The 13,768-nt window shown below is 42.4% G+C and overlaps 1 protein-coding gene across 1 annotated transcript in view; it reads right to left on the bottom strand.

Moving 5' to 3' along the window:
- LOC115131755 (TGF-beta receptor type-2-like) overlaps positions 1-13,215 on the bottom strand; it is a 32,374-nt gene extending 19,159 nt beyond the window's left edge. The window contains exon 1 of the mRNA XM_065020537.1: positions 12,941-13,215. The gene's annotated coding sequence lies outside the window, so the exon portion shown is untranslated. The remainder of the gene's footprint in view (positions 1-12,940) is intronic.
- Positions 13,216-13,768: the final 553 nt, after the last annotated feature.

The following is a 13,768-nucleotide window of genomic DNA, read 5'->3' on the forward strand; positions in this document are numbered from 1 at the left end:
TCATGAAACAGGAAATCTTCAGAAAGGGCAGGACTGTTTTTTTCTTCTTCTCTGGGCTACTTCTGAACTTCTGGGCTTGTGGCTCACTGGTCTTGAAACATGTTATTATGGCCACAAAACCTATAGCAAGGCAAAACTTGAAATGACACGCTCCAAAATAGATGGCAATGACTTCAAAAGAAGTTAGGATAAGTACACATCCAAACAAAACATAAGAATTTAACACCTCTCTACTTACAATTCTGCAACATTCTTGACGTTTTTACACCCTTCACTGTGCCATTTACCATAACACACAAATGATTGATCAGCCAAAATACAGCTGTGTCTGTCAGCAAATGAATGACAACATTACATAACTTCTTTACTTGCTTTACTAGCACTTTTTCACATGGACCCCTGATACATTGTCCCCCTCCTGCATATCTTTCTTCCTGAGGAAAGCTATTATTCATCAGAGGGAGGGACAGTAGAGGTGGTGAGTGGTCTGGGTGAGTGCTCCTTGATGTTCCCCTGTGTTGGTTTGATGGGTGGTACTCAGGGGTTAAGTCCACTATTAACACCATAAATTACTGGTTTATTACTGGGCTTCGCCAGCATATGTTTTCGCTTGGAATACTCAAGCCATGATGTCATGCTTCAGACCTGACCTTATGAACTCTCTACAGATGTCGTCTCTACCTCTCTACACAATAAGGTATGGGTGCCTTTCATTGCAGTGCAATAAAAATTACATAATATACTCATAATAGTTATTTTTCTGTGTTTATCCCATTCAGAAGATTTCCTGTATAAAATAAGAATTGTTTATAGTGTGCAAACCTTTATGTTTTATGGTGGGTGTGTGTTTTTGCCTGTGTGCGTGTCCGCACATGCGTTATACATATATGTGTGCCTGTGTGTCACGCCCTGGCCTTAGTTATTTTTGTTTTCTTTATTATTTTGGTTAGGCCAGGGTGTGACATGGGTGTTTTATGTGTTTTGTCTTGTCTAGGGTTTTTTGTAGATTTATGGGGTTGTGTTCTTTTAGGTGTCTAGGTAAGTCTATGGTTACCTGGATTGGTTCTCAATCAGAGACAGGTGTTTATCGTTGTCTCTGATTGGGAGCCATATTTAGGCAGCCATATTCTTTGGGTATTTTGTGGGTGATTGTTTCCTATCTTTGTGTTTTATCCAAAACTTCAAACATCAAATGATTGGATATTGGAACATTAGTTTTCAAATCCAAACATCTGTAATGGTTGGTGGGGATCCAAACAATAAATCCTGTCAAAAGTTTATTGTTTTGTGATCTCATTAACCTCTTGGATTTAGGGGGCGCTATTTTAATTTTTGGATGAAAAACGTTCCCGTTTTAAACAAGATATTTTGTCACGAAAAGATGCTCGACTATGCATATAATTGACAGCTTTGGTAAGAAGACACTCTGACGTTTCCAAAACTGCAAAGATATTGTCTGTGAGTGCCACAGAACTGATGTTACAGGCGAAACCCAGATAAAAATCCAAACAGGAATGCCGCATTTTTTAAAAACCGCCTCATGCCAATGACTCCTTATATGGCTGTCAATGAGCTACGAATGAGCTTACGTTTTCCACGTTTTCCCCAAGGTGTCTACAGCATTGTGACATCTTTTTAGGGATTTCCCTTGAAGAATGGCTGTAAGGGACCATATATGGCATGTGGTCACATGGTGTCTCCCGCAGAAAACCTTGCGTATTGTTATAGTTGAAGTATTTTTCGGTCGATTTCTCAGCCAAGCATGGTGAAGAAACGAACATTTGCTATCTAACTGGGAGTCTCCTGAGTGAAAGCATCCGAAGTTCTTCAAAGGTAAATGATTTGATTTGGTTGCTTTTCTTATTTTCGTGAAAATGTTGCCTGCTGCCAGCAGAGCCTAGCATAGCATTATGCCATGATAAACTTACACAAATGCTTGTCTAGCGTTGGCTGTAACGCATATTTTGAAAATCTGAGATGACAGTGTTGTTAACAAAAGGCTAAGCTTGTGTTTGAATATATTTATTTCATTTCATTTGCGATTTTCATTAATAGGAAAAGTTGCGTTATGCTAATGCGATTGAGGCTATAATTACTGTCACGCCCTGGTCTAAGTATTTTGTGTTTTTCTTCATGTATTGGGTCAGGCCAGGGTGTGGCATGGAGTTTTTGTATTGTGGTGTGTTTTGTCTTGGGGTTTTGGTGTGTATGTATTTGGGATTGTAGCTAGTGGGGTTATCTAGCAAAGTCTATGGCTGTCTGGAGTGGTTCTCAATCAGAGGCAGGTGCTTATCGTTGTCTCTGATTGGGAACCATATTTAGGCAGCCATATTCTTTGAGTTTGTCGTGGGTGATTGTCCTTAGTGTTGTTGTTCCTATTTCTTTATTTATTTACACAAGTATAGGCTGTTTCGGTTTTCGTTACGTTCTTTGTTTTGTAGTGTATTCTATTGATTCGTGTTACGTTTGTTTGATTAAACATGGATCGCAATCTACACGCTGCGTTTTGGTCCGACTCTCCTTCACCACACCTAGAAAACCGTTACAATTATGCTCCCGGATACGGGTTTACTCGTCGCAAGAGGTATAACTAAATAACTGTAACTCTACAAATGTATACATCCCATTTATCAGATTTACATCTAAATGTTGTAAAACTTATATGATTAAATATGAAACTATTTGTGAGAAGATGAAATGTGATTTTAGCCTTCTAAATTAGATAATTGTTGTTGTATAAAATTTACCCAGTCAGTAACCACGCCCCCGTGAGCACATGCATTATGCCATTAGGATGGAATGCCCCTTTTTCCAGAGAGCATAAAAGGACTGCTAACGAAATTTACATTAGATCAGAACGTGGCTACACGTTGAAATTGTTTAAAATTCAAGACCAGTATACGTGTGGCGTGAGCTGAATACTTTGAAATGGGTGCAATTTAAATTGAGACCAGAAAATGGTAAGACCCTCAAACTCATGACGAGTGAAGGTGAAGACTAGACAGTCACAGTCTGCAGCTATATATGTAAAATAGTCTAGGAAACTCGACTGAAGACAAAATAAGAAGATTTCGCTATCATCACCACTGTGGTACATTTCTGATGTATCCATTCTAACGAACACTTCCAGAACAAAGAAAGCCTACAGCTAAAAAGGACATTGTGACCTCTGGTGGACAACCAAAGACTTTCTGTCAAACTATTCATCACAGACAGAGCAAGTGGTTTCAACAGAGAGACAACAGACAAAAACAACTAAGCGTAAAAATATGTTGCATTTCAAAATCCGAATGAGCGGTTGTTAGGGTGCTAAATATCCATATTTATGCTGAGTGTATTATTCAACTGTTTGTACAATAGTTGAATTCCTTTGTCTCTCCCGCTCTTTCTTTCTCCACCCCTTTTCATTGTGTAACAAGCCGTCATATCGGATTAGTCCACTAGGGACTTTTCATTGCATTATGTTAGTAATCAATAATCTATATTGTGTGTGTGTTTATGTAATTCTGTTAGTTAGTTAGTTAGTTAGTTAGAAAATAAATAACTAAGCCAATTTGTGTATCGCTGAATCATCATTAGACTAGGGTTTCGTGCAGATATCCAAGAATTTTGCGATGTTCAGAATGAGATTGATGAGGTAACAATAATTAATGACTGGTATGATAACGATATATTCTGATATATTGTTAAGTTAATTCGGGAAGTGGTAACTCATTAAACAAACTTTTCCCCTGCTGCCCCAAGTTACTAATAAGTTAATAACTTCTTTGGGATAGGGGGCAGCATTTTCACTTTTGGATGAAAAGCATGCCCAGAGTAAACTGCCTCCTACTCAGTCCCAGATGCTAATATACGCATATTATTATTAATATTAGATAGAAAACAAAGTTTCTAAAACTGTTTGAATGATGGCTGTGAGTATAACAGAACTCATATGGCAGGCAAAAACCTGAGAAAAAATCCAAACAGTAAGTGGGAAATCTGAGGTTTGTCGTTTTTGAACTCAGCCCCTATCGAATACACAGTGGGATATGGGTAATTCTGCACTTCCTAAGGCTTACACTAGATGTCAACCATGTTTAGAACGTTGTTTCAGGCTTCTACTGTGAAGGGGGCCGAATGAGAGCTGATTGAGTCAGAGGTCTGGCAGCAGCCTCGATCTCAGTCACGCGCATTCACATGAGAGTTAGTTCTCGTTCCATTGCTTTTCTACAGACAATGGAATTCTCCGGTTGGAAACTTCTTGAACATTTATGATAAAAACATCCTAAAGATTGATTCTATACTTAGTTTGACAAGTTTCTACGACCTGTAACATAACTTTTTGAACTTTTCGTCAGACGTTCGGCTGGACCTGAATGCGCGTTTGGATTTGTTTACCAAACGCCCTAACAAAAGAAGCTATTTGGACATAAATGATTAACTTTATCGAACAAATCAAACATTTATTGTGGAACTGGGATTCCTGGGAGTGCATTCTGATGAAGATCAACAAAGTTAAGTGAATATTTATAATGCTATTGGCGGATATTTATTTTGGCTGTTTTGGGCTCTAAAGTTTTTTTGAAAACTGACACAGCAGTTGCATTAAGGAGAAGTTTATCTATATTTCCTTGTACCACATATGTATTTTCATCAACATTTATAATGAATATTTCTGTAAATTGATGGCTGGCTCTCTGAAAAATCACTGCATGTTTTGGAACTACTGAACATAACACGCCAATGTAAAATTAGATTTTTGGATATAAATATGAACTTTACCGAACAAAACATACATGTATTGTGTAACATGAAGTCCTATGAGTGTCATCTGATGAAGATCAAAGGTTAGTGATTAATTTTATCTCTATTTGTGCTTTTTGTGACTCCTCTCTTTGGCTGGACAAATGGCTGGGTTTTTCTGTGACTTGGTGGTGACCTAACATAATCGTTTGTGGAGCTTTCGCTGTAGAACATTTTTTAAATCAGACACTGTGGTGGGATTAATGAGAATTTTATCTTTATAGTGATGCCTAATACTTTTATGTTTGAGAAATTTGATTTATGAGATTTCTGTTGATTTGTATTTGGCTCCCTGCAATTTCATTGGCTGTTGGCGAGGGGTTCCACTAGTAGAACCCCGTTCCCAGAAAGGTTCATTGTTACACGATTAATTTAATTGCGTAATAATTAAACATAGTTAATTGATTTGATAAAATCGTCATCATCACATGGAGAATGGAGAAGAAAGTGAAAGTGCAATATGTGCCATGTAAAAAAGCTAACGTTTAAGTTCCTTGCTCAGAACATGAGAACATATGAAAGTTGGTGGTTCCTTTTAACATGAGACTTCAATATTCCAAAGTAAGAGGTTTTAGGTTGTAGTTATTATAGGAATTATAGGACTATTTCTCTCTATACCATTTGTATTTCATATACCTTTGACTATTGGATGTTCTTATAGGCACTTTAGTATTGCCAGTGTAACAGTATAGCTTCCGTCCCTCTCCTCGCTCCTCCCTGGGCTCGAACCAGGAACACAACGACAACAGCCACCCTCGAAGCAGTGTTACCCATGCAGAGCAAGGGAAACAACCACCCCAAGGCTCAGAGCGAGTGAAGTTTGAAACGCTATTAGTGCGCGCTAACTAGCAAGCCATTTCACTTCGGTTACACCAGCCTCATCTCGGGAGTGTATTCATAAAGTATTCAGAACCCTTCACTTTTTCCACATTTTGTTACATTACAGCCTTATTCTAAAATTGATTAAATTGCTTTTTCCCCACATCAATCTACACACAATACCCCATAATGACGAAGCAAAAACTGGTTTTTAGAAATGTTTGAAAATGTGTTAAAAACACAAAACTGAAAGGTCACATTTACATAAGTATTCAGGCCCTTTACTCAGTACTTTGTTGAAGCACCTTTGACTTCGATTACAGAAGGGGGGGTTTCTTGGGTACGACGCTGGAAGCTTGGTACACCTGTATTTCTCTGCATATCCTCTCAAGTTCTGTCATGTTGGATGGGGATCCTGACTAGTCTCCCAGACTTTGCTGATGAAAAACATCCCCACAGCATGATGCTGCCACCACCATGCTTCACCGTAGGGATGGCGCCAGGTTTCCTCCAGACGTGATGCTTGGTATTCAGGCCAAAGAGTTCAATCCTGGTTTCATCAGACCAGAGAATCTTGTTTCTCATGGTCTGAGAGTCCTTTAGGTGCCTTTTGGCAAAGTCCAAGAGGGCCGTCATATGCCTTTTACTGAGAATTGGCTTCCATCTGGCCACTCTACCAAGAAGGCCTGATTGGTGGAGTGCTGCAGTGATGGTTGTCCTTCTGGAAGGTTCTCCCATCTCCACAGAGGAACTCCATAGCTCTATCAGAGAGACCATCGGGTTCTTGGTCACCTTCCTGACCAAGGCCCTTCTCGACTTGATTGCTAAGTTTGGCTGGGCGGCCAGGTCTAGGAAGAGTCTTGGTGGTTCTATACTTCTTCCATTTAAGAATTATGAGGCTACTGTGTTCTTGAGGAATTTCAATGCTGCAGACATTTTTTGGTACGCTTGCCTCGACACAATCCTGTCTCTGAGCTCTATGGACAATTGGATTTTGGTCTGACATGCACTGTCATCTGTGCTATATAGACAGGTGTGTGCCTTTACACATCATTTCCAATCAATTGAATTTACCACAGGTGGACTCCAACCAAGTTGTAGAACCAATGGATGATCAATGGAAACAGGATCCACCTGAGCTCAAATTTGAGTCCCATAGCAAAGGGTCTGAATATGAATGTAATGGTGCCGACAGAGAGGGCTGCCTCGCTTCTAGTCCTTAAAAAACAAAATACTGCAAAGTTTCCTAAGTATTATTTCTTATATTGTTAGCCCATAAAATCTTAAGTGTTATTACATACAGCCGGGAAGAACTATTGGATATCAGAGCGACGTCAACTTACCATCACTATGACCAGGAATACGATGTCCCTGAAGCGGATCCTTTTTCCAAACCACCCAGGGGATTTGAACTGATTTCAGAGGCTGACCCAGAACAACGCCGCCGTAGAAGAGGCAGACGGAGCTGTCTTCTTGTCAGACTTCAGCGGCGCGTACACAGCCCACAGCTTCCGAGTATATTACTCACTAATGTCCAGTCTCCGCATAACACGCCCTGACCTTAGTTATCTTTGTTTTCTTTATTATTTTGGTTAGGTCAGGGTGTGACAAGGGTGGTTAGTTTAGTTTTTGTCCTGTCAAGGGTTTTTGTATATCTATGGGGTTGGTTCCCAATCAGAGACAGCTGTTTATCGTTGGCGATACTACTGGAGAAATACAGGAGAATAGAGGAACAGCGAAGATATGAAGGTACACGGCTAGTACTGAAGCCCGAGAGGCAGCCCCAAGATTTTTTGGGGGGCACACGAGGAGATTGGCTGAGTCAGGTAGGAGACCTGAGCCAACTCCTCGTGCTTACAGCGGGGAGCGAGTAACTGGTCAGGCACCGTGTTATGCGCACGGTGTCTCCAGTGCACTATTCTAGCCCGCTGCGCTCTTTTCCAGCTCCTCGCATTTGCTGGGCTAGAATGGGCATTCAGCCAGGACGTATTGAGCCAGCTCTATGTACTGGATCTCCAATGCGTCTCCACAGTATCCTGTGCCTCCTCCCCGCACTCGCCCTGAGGTGCGTGTCACCAGCCCAGTATCACCAGTGCCGGCACCAAGCACCAGGCCTCCAGTGCGCCTCCAGGGTCTAGTACGACCTGTTCCTGCTCCTCGCACTCGCCCTGAGGTGCGTGTCCCCAGCCCGGTACAACAAGTGCCGGCACCACACACCAGGCCTACAGTGCGCCTCGGCAGTCCAGAACATCCGACGACAGTACCCAGTCCAGAGCGTCCGGCGACAGTACCCAGTCCAGAGCGTCAGGCGACAGTACCCAGTCCAGAGCGTCAGGCGACAGTACCCAGTCCAGAGCCTCCGGCGACAGTACCCAGTCCGGAACCTCCAACGACGGGCCACAATCCGGAACCTCCAACGACGGGCCACAGTCCGGAACCTCCAACGACAGGCCACAGTCAAGAACCTCCAACGACGGGCCACAGTCCAGAACCTCCAACGACGGGCCACAGAGCCTCCAACGACGGGCCACGACGGTCCCCAGTCCGGGGCCTCCAACAACGGGCCACAGTCCGGGGCCTCCAACGACGGTCCCCAGCCCGGGGTCTCCAGCGACGGACCCCAGTCCGGGGTCTCCAGCGACGGTCCCCAGTCCGGGGTCTCCAGCGACGGTCCCCAGTCCGGGGTCTCCAGCGACGGTCTCCAGTCTCCAGCGACGGTCCCCAGTCCAGAACATCCGGCGATGATCCACACAATGAGGGTCCCCAGCCCGGGACCTACAGCGATGATCCGCAGTCCAGAGCCTCCGACGATGACCCAAGACCAGAGCCTCCCCCTTCTTTACACTGAGCCTGCTCTTGTATCACTGACCCTTGAGAACCAGAGAACCCAGGTTAGATGCCCACCCAGACCCTCCCATATAGGTTTAGGTTTGCGGCAGGGAGTCCGCACCTTTTTGGGGAGGGGGGGTACTGTCACACGCTGACCTTAGTTATCTTTGTTTTCTTTATTATTTTGGTTAGGTCAGGGTGTGACAAGGGTGATTGGTTTAGTGTTTGTATTGTCTAGGATTTTTCGCCTGCCTAGGGTTTTTGTATACAGTAGGGCAAAAAAGTATTTAGTCAGCCACCAATTGTGCAAGTTCTCCCACTTAAAAAGATGAGAGAGGCCTGTAATTTTCATCATAGGTACAGTTACACTTAAACTATGATGGAAAAAATGAGAAAAAACAATCCAGAAAATCACATTGTAGGATTTTTAATGAATTTATTTGCAAATTATGGTGGAAAATAAGTATTTGGTCAATAACAATACTTTGCTACATACCCTTTGTTGGCAATGACAGAGGTCAAACGTTTTCTGTAAGGCTTCACAAGGTTTTCACACACTGTTTTTTGGCCCATTCCTCCATGCAGATCTCCTCTAGAGCAGTGATGTTTTGGAGCTGTTGCTGGGCAACACGGACTTTCAACTCCCTCCAAAGATTTTCTATGGGGTTGAGATCTGGAAACTGGCTAGGCCACTCCAGGACCTTGAAATGCTTCTTACGAAGCCACTCCTTCGTTGCCCGGGCGGTGTGTTTGGGATCATTGTCATGCTGAAAGACCCAGCCACGTTTCATCTTCAAATGCCCTTGCTGATGGAAGGAGGTTTTCACTCAAAATCTCACGATACATGGCCCCATTCATTCTTTCCTTTACACGGATCAGTCGTCCTGGTCCCTTTGCAGAAAAACAGCCCCAAAGCATCATGTTTCCACCCCCATGCTTCACAGTAGGTATGGTGTTCTTTGGATGCAACTCAGCATTCTTTGTCCTCCAAACACGACGAGTTGAGTTTTTACCAAAAAGTTATATTTTGGTTTCATCTGACCATATGACATTCTCCCAATCTCCTTCTGGATCATCCAAATGCTCTCTAGCAAACTTCACACGGGTCTGGACATGTACTGGCTTAAGCAGGGGGACACGTCTGGCACTGCAGGATTTGAGTCACTGGCGGTCGTAGTGTGTTACTGATGGTAGGCTTTGTTACTTTGGTCCCAGCTCTCAGCAGGTCATTCAATTGGTCCCCCCGTGTGGTTCTGGGACTCACCGTTCTTGTGATAATTTTGACCCCACGGGGTGAGATCTTGCGTGGAGCCCCAGATCGAGGGAGATTATCAGTGGTTGATTTCTTCACCTTCACCTTCACCTTCTGTAAATGTGCTACATTTTCTAAAAACACGTTTTCACTTGGTCATTATGGAGTATTGTGTGTAGATGGGTGAGAGAGAAAAAAATGATTTAATCCATTTTGAATTCTGGCTGTATCACAACAAAATATGAAATAAGTCGAGGGATATAAATACTTTCTGAAGGCACTGTATGTTCCCTCGACCGCATGGCATTCACTGGAATTATGCCATATAGATTACAGGAACATTAAGGAACTCTTTAGACAACCAACCTCTCAGGCCAAGGGTTGCTGGTAGGGGAGCTGACATACTGATATGGTGTTATGTAGTTGTTGGAAAGTTTCCAATTAGTTAGTGTAACATGCATTTCTGCTCCTCCTACCGTCAAGATGAATCAACAGTATGAACCTCTCTTGGGTAGGGGCCAGTATTTTGAAGTTTGGATGACAAACATGCCCAAAATAAACTGCCTGTTACTCAGGCCCAGAAGCTAGGACATGCATGGTAGTATTGGATAGAAAACACTCTGAAGTTTCTAAAACTGTTAAGATAATGTCTGTGAGTATAGCAGAACTGATATGTCAGGCAAAAACCCAAGGAAAATCCATTCTGGAAGTGGGATTTTTTTTATGTGAGTTGTTTTCCATTGAATGCCTGTTGACTATGTTATGGGTTAGGGCCCAGATTGCAGTTCCTATGGCTTCCACTAGATGTCAACAGTCTTTAGACATGCTTTCAGGCTTGTATTTTGAAAAACGACGAGTAAAAATACATTTTGGTCAGTGGACAAGTATGCAGTGCTGGATTGGGCGCATGACCGTGAACACGCCGTTGGTTGTTTTTCCTTTCTATTGAAAACGCTACTGTCAGATTGAAATATTATTGATTATTTAGACAATAGACAACCTGAGGATTAATTATACACATTGTTTGACATATTTTGACAAACTTTACCGGTACTATTAGGATTTATTCGTCTGCATGTTTCGCCCTGGAGCCAGTGGATTACTGAACAAAACGTGCCAACAAAACTGAGTTTTTGGGACATAAAGAGGGACTTTATCGAACAAAACAAACATGTATTGTGTAACAGGGATTCTTGATAGTGCAACCATATGAAGATCATCAAACGTAAGTGATTCATTTTATCGCTATTTCTGACTTTTGTGACTCCTTTACTTGGCTGCAAAATGTTTGTATGTTTTTGTAAGCTGGGCGCTGTCCTCAGATAATTCGCCGTAAAGCCTTTTTGAAATCTGACACAGCGACTGGATCAACTAGAAGTTCGTCTTTAAGCCAATGTATAACACTTGTATATTTTATGAATGTTTATTATGAGTATTTCTGTATTTTGAATTTGGCGCTCTGCAATTTCACCGGATGTTGGCCAGGTGGGACACTACTGTCCCACCTGCCCATAAGAAGCTTTAATCGATATTTAAAGCACATGACAACTCTGGAGAAAAGTACATTACAAACGTGGGACAGTAAAAGTTTGGAAAATGCCCTGAACTCCCTTATTTTGTCTCACTGTTTGTAGTAGATAATTATTATGAATGCCAGAAGAGGACGTAACAAGGTAATAACACTCACATAACCTCTTAGGTCTTAAATCTGCTCTAGGGACTGCACCCACACCCTTACATTAACTCCCTTAGGACTTCATCTTGCCCAAACAGCAACACTGTAACCATAAGATGGTAATAACACTCCTGTAACAACTCCAAGGAAAAGTGATTCACCAAAACACTACCATCCATTGGGCGGCTCCCAGTCTAAGGCACTGCATCTCAGTACTAGAGGTGTCACTACAGACCCTGGTTCGATTCCAGGCTGTGATTGGGAGTCCTATAGTGTGGCGCGTCATTGGCCCAGCGTCGTCCGGGTTAGGGTTTGGCAGGGGTAGGCCGTCATTGTAAATAATCATTTGTTCTTAACTGACTTGCCTGGTTACATATATATGTCACACCAATGAACACTGCTTTCAGTGACAGAAAACTCTGCAGAGTACAACCAGTCAAACAGTTGACTGAAATGTGACAGGGTATTGGTTCATTATACAATCCCCTATTGCTATACAGTATGTTCTTCACGCCACTCGTGAAGAGGGCACGACAAAGCCTATTCCCTCTCAGGAGACTGAAAAGATTTGGCGTGGGTTCTCAGATCCTCAAAAGGTTCTACAGCTGTACCATCGAGAACATCCTGACTGGTTGCATCACTGCCTGGTATGGCAACTGCTCGGCCTCCGACCGCAAGGCACTACAGAGGGTAGTGTGTATGGCTCAGTACATCACTGGGGCCAAGCTTCCTGTTATCTAGGACCTCTATACCAGGCGGTGTCAGAGGAAGGCTCTAAAAATGGTCATGTACTCCAGCCACCCTAGTCATAGACTGTTCTCTCTGCTACCGCACGGCAAGCGGTACCGGAGCACCAAGTTGAGGTCCAAAAGGCTTCTTAACAGCTTCTAACCCCAAGCCATAAGACCCCTGAACAGCAAATGGCTACCCAGGCCCCTCTTTTACGCTGCTGCTACTCTCTGTTATTAATCTATGCATAGTCACTTTAACTCTACCTACATAGTACCTTGACTAACCGGTGCCCCTGCACATTGACTCTGTACCGGTACCCCCTGTATATAGCCTCCACATTGACTCTGTACCAGTACCCCCTGTATATAGCCTTGCTTGTTATTTTACTGCTGCTGTTGAATTATTTGTTACTTTTATTTTCTATTTTCCAATTTTTTATGTATCCATTTTTTACTTAACACTTATTTAAAAAAAATTGTTTTCTTAACTTCTTAAAGCATTGTTGGTTAAGGGCTTGTACTGTAAGTAAGTATTTCACTGTATTGCGCATGTGACAAATGCATTTGGATTTGATCACGCCTGGTCCAAGACACTGACCAGACAAGCACACCTTTAATTAGCAAACCATAACACAAGTGTGATCTAGACAGAAACCAGCTTTTTCTATCTCCACTGCCCCGTTTTGGATATGACGTAGCAGCCGCAAGAAAACTTATACCAAGCTCAATTTACCTATCAAGATATCACACACACACACACACGATGTACAATATCCTGGCTGCATTATACATCACTGAGAACCGTTTTTGTGTGCCACACTGACATTGAAACAGTAAATGTATTCTCACGTATTGCACCATGGGTTTGCTGTGGAAGGGAAGTCCCGTAGAGTGAACGCTAACAACACACTCACTATCTTCTGTTACTGTCCCGAAATGCTTTGTCTCGACATCAATCACACCGAAGGAAGGGCCCGTTTATCAGGACCACTCCAAAACGCTGCCACCGTATCACAACATTCTTTAGGCCATTGTTCTTCAGGGGAAAACTGGGAGATGTCCAAAATAGCCCTAGCTTTTGACTGGAAATGTATTAGTGGAGAGAACGCTGAGCCCGGCAGCAGGCTCCTGTCGCTGGAAATATGACTCCCCCAAAAATATTTGCCTCCGTTTTTATGGTTAGTGATCCAAACACCATGAATGCGGTCAAGGGTGATGTTAAAAAGCAACCCAGGTCAATGTTTGAAAACGGTTGAAAACTGTAGCTAAATCACAATGCCATGTTGCCATTGATAAGAGCAATAGTAATTTTAAAAAACAGAACACAAAAATGAAAGAATTTGAAGTATGTATATTCCCTTCTACTCAGGAAAGCATTTTATTTGAATATTTTGTTTCTACACTCTAAAAAAGAAAAGATCCCTGGAATATCCTTTAGGGGTTCTTCAAATTGAAACTGTGGGGGAACCCCTATAAATTATTTGAAGAACCCCTTTTAGTGGATCCTCAAAGAACCCTTTGAAAAACCTTTCGGGGTTCATTTTTGAACTACCCCCTCTCCCCTATTAGTATGAATTAATAATAATCATTTGCATAACAATAACAACACTAACACCATATTTTAGTTGCCAGTGTTTATTATGATTTTAGTGGCAAAGCAGAATTACAACATCCAAA

This window comes from Oncorhynchus nerka, linkage group LG7 (genome assembly GCF_034236695.1).
Source record: "Oncorhynchus nerka isolate Pitt River linkage group LG7, Oner_Uvic_2.0, whole genome shotgun sequence".
NCBI lineage: Eukaryota > Metazoa > Chordata > Actinopteri > Salmoniformes > Salmonidae > Oncorhynchus > Oncorhynchus nerka.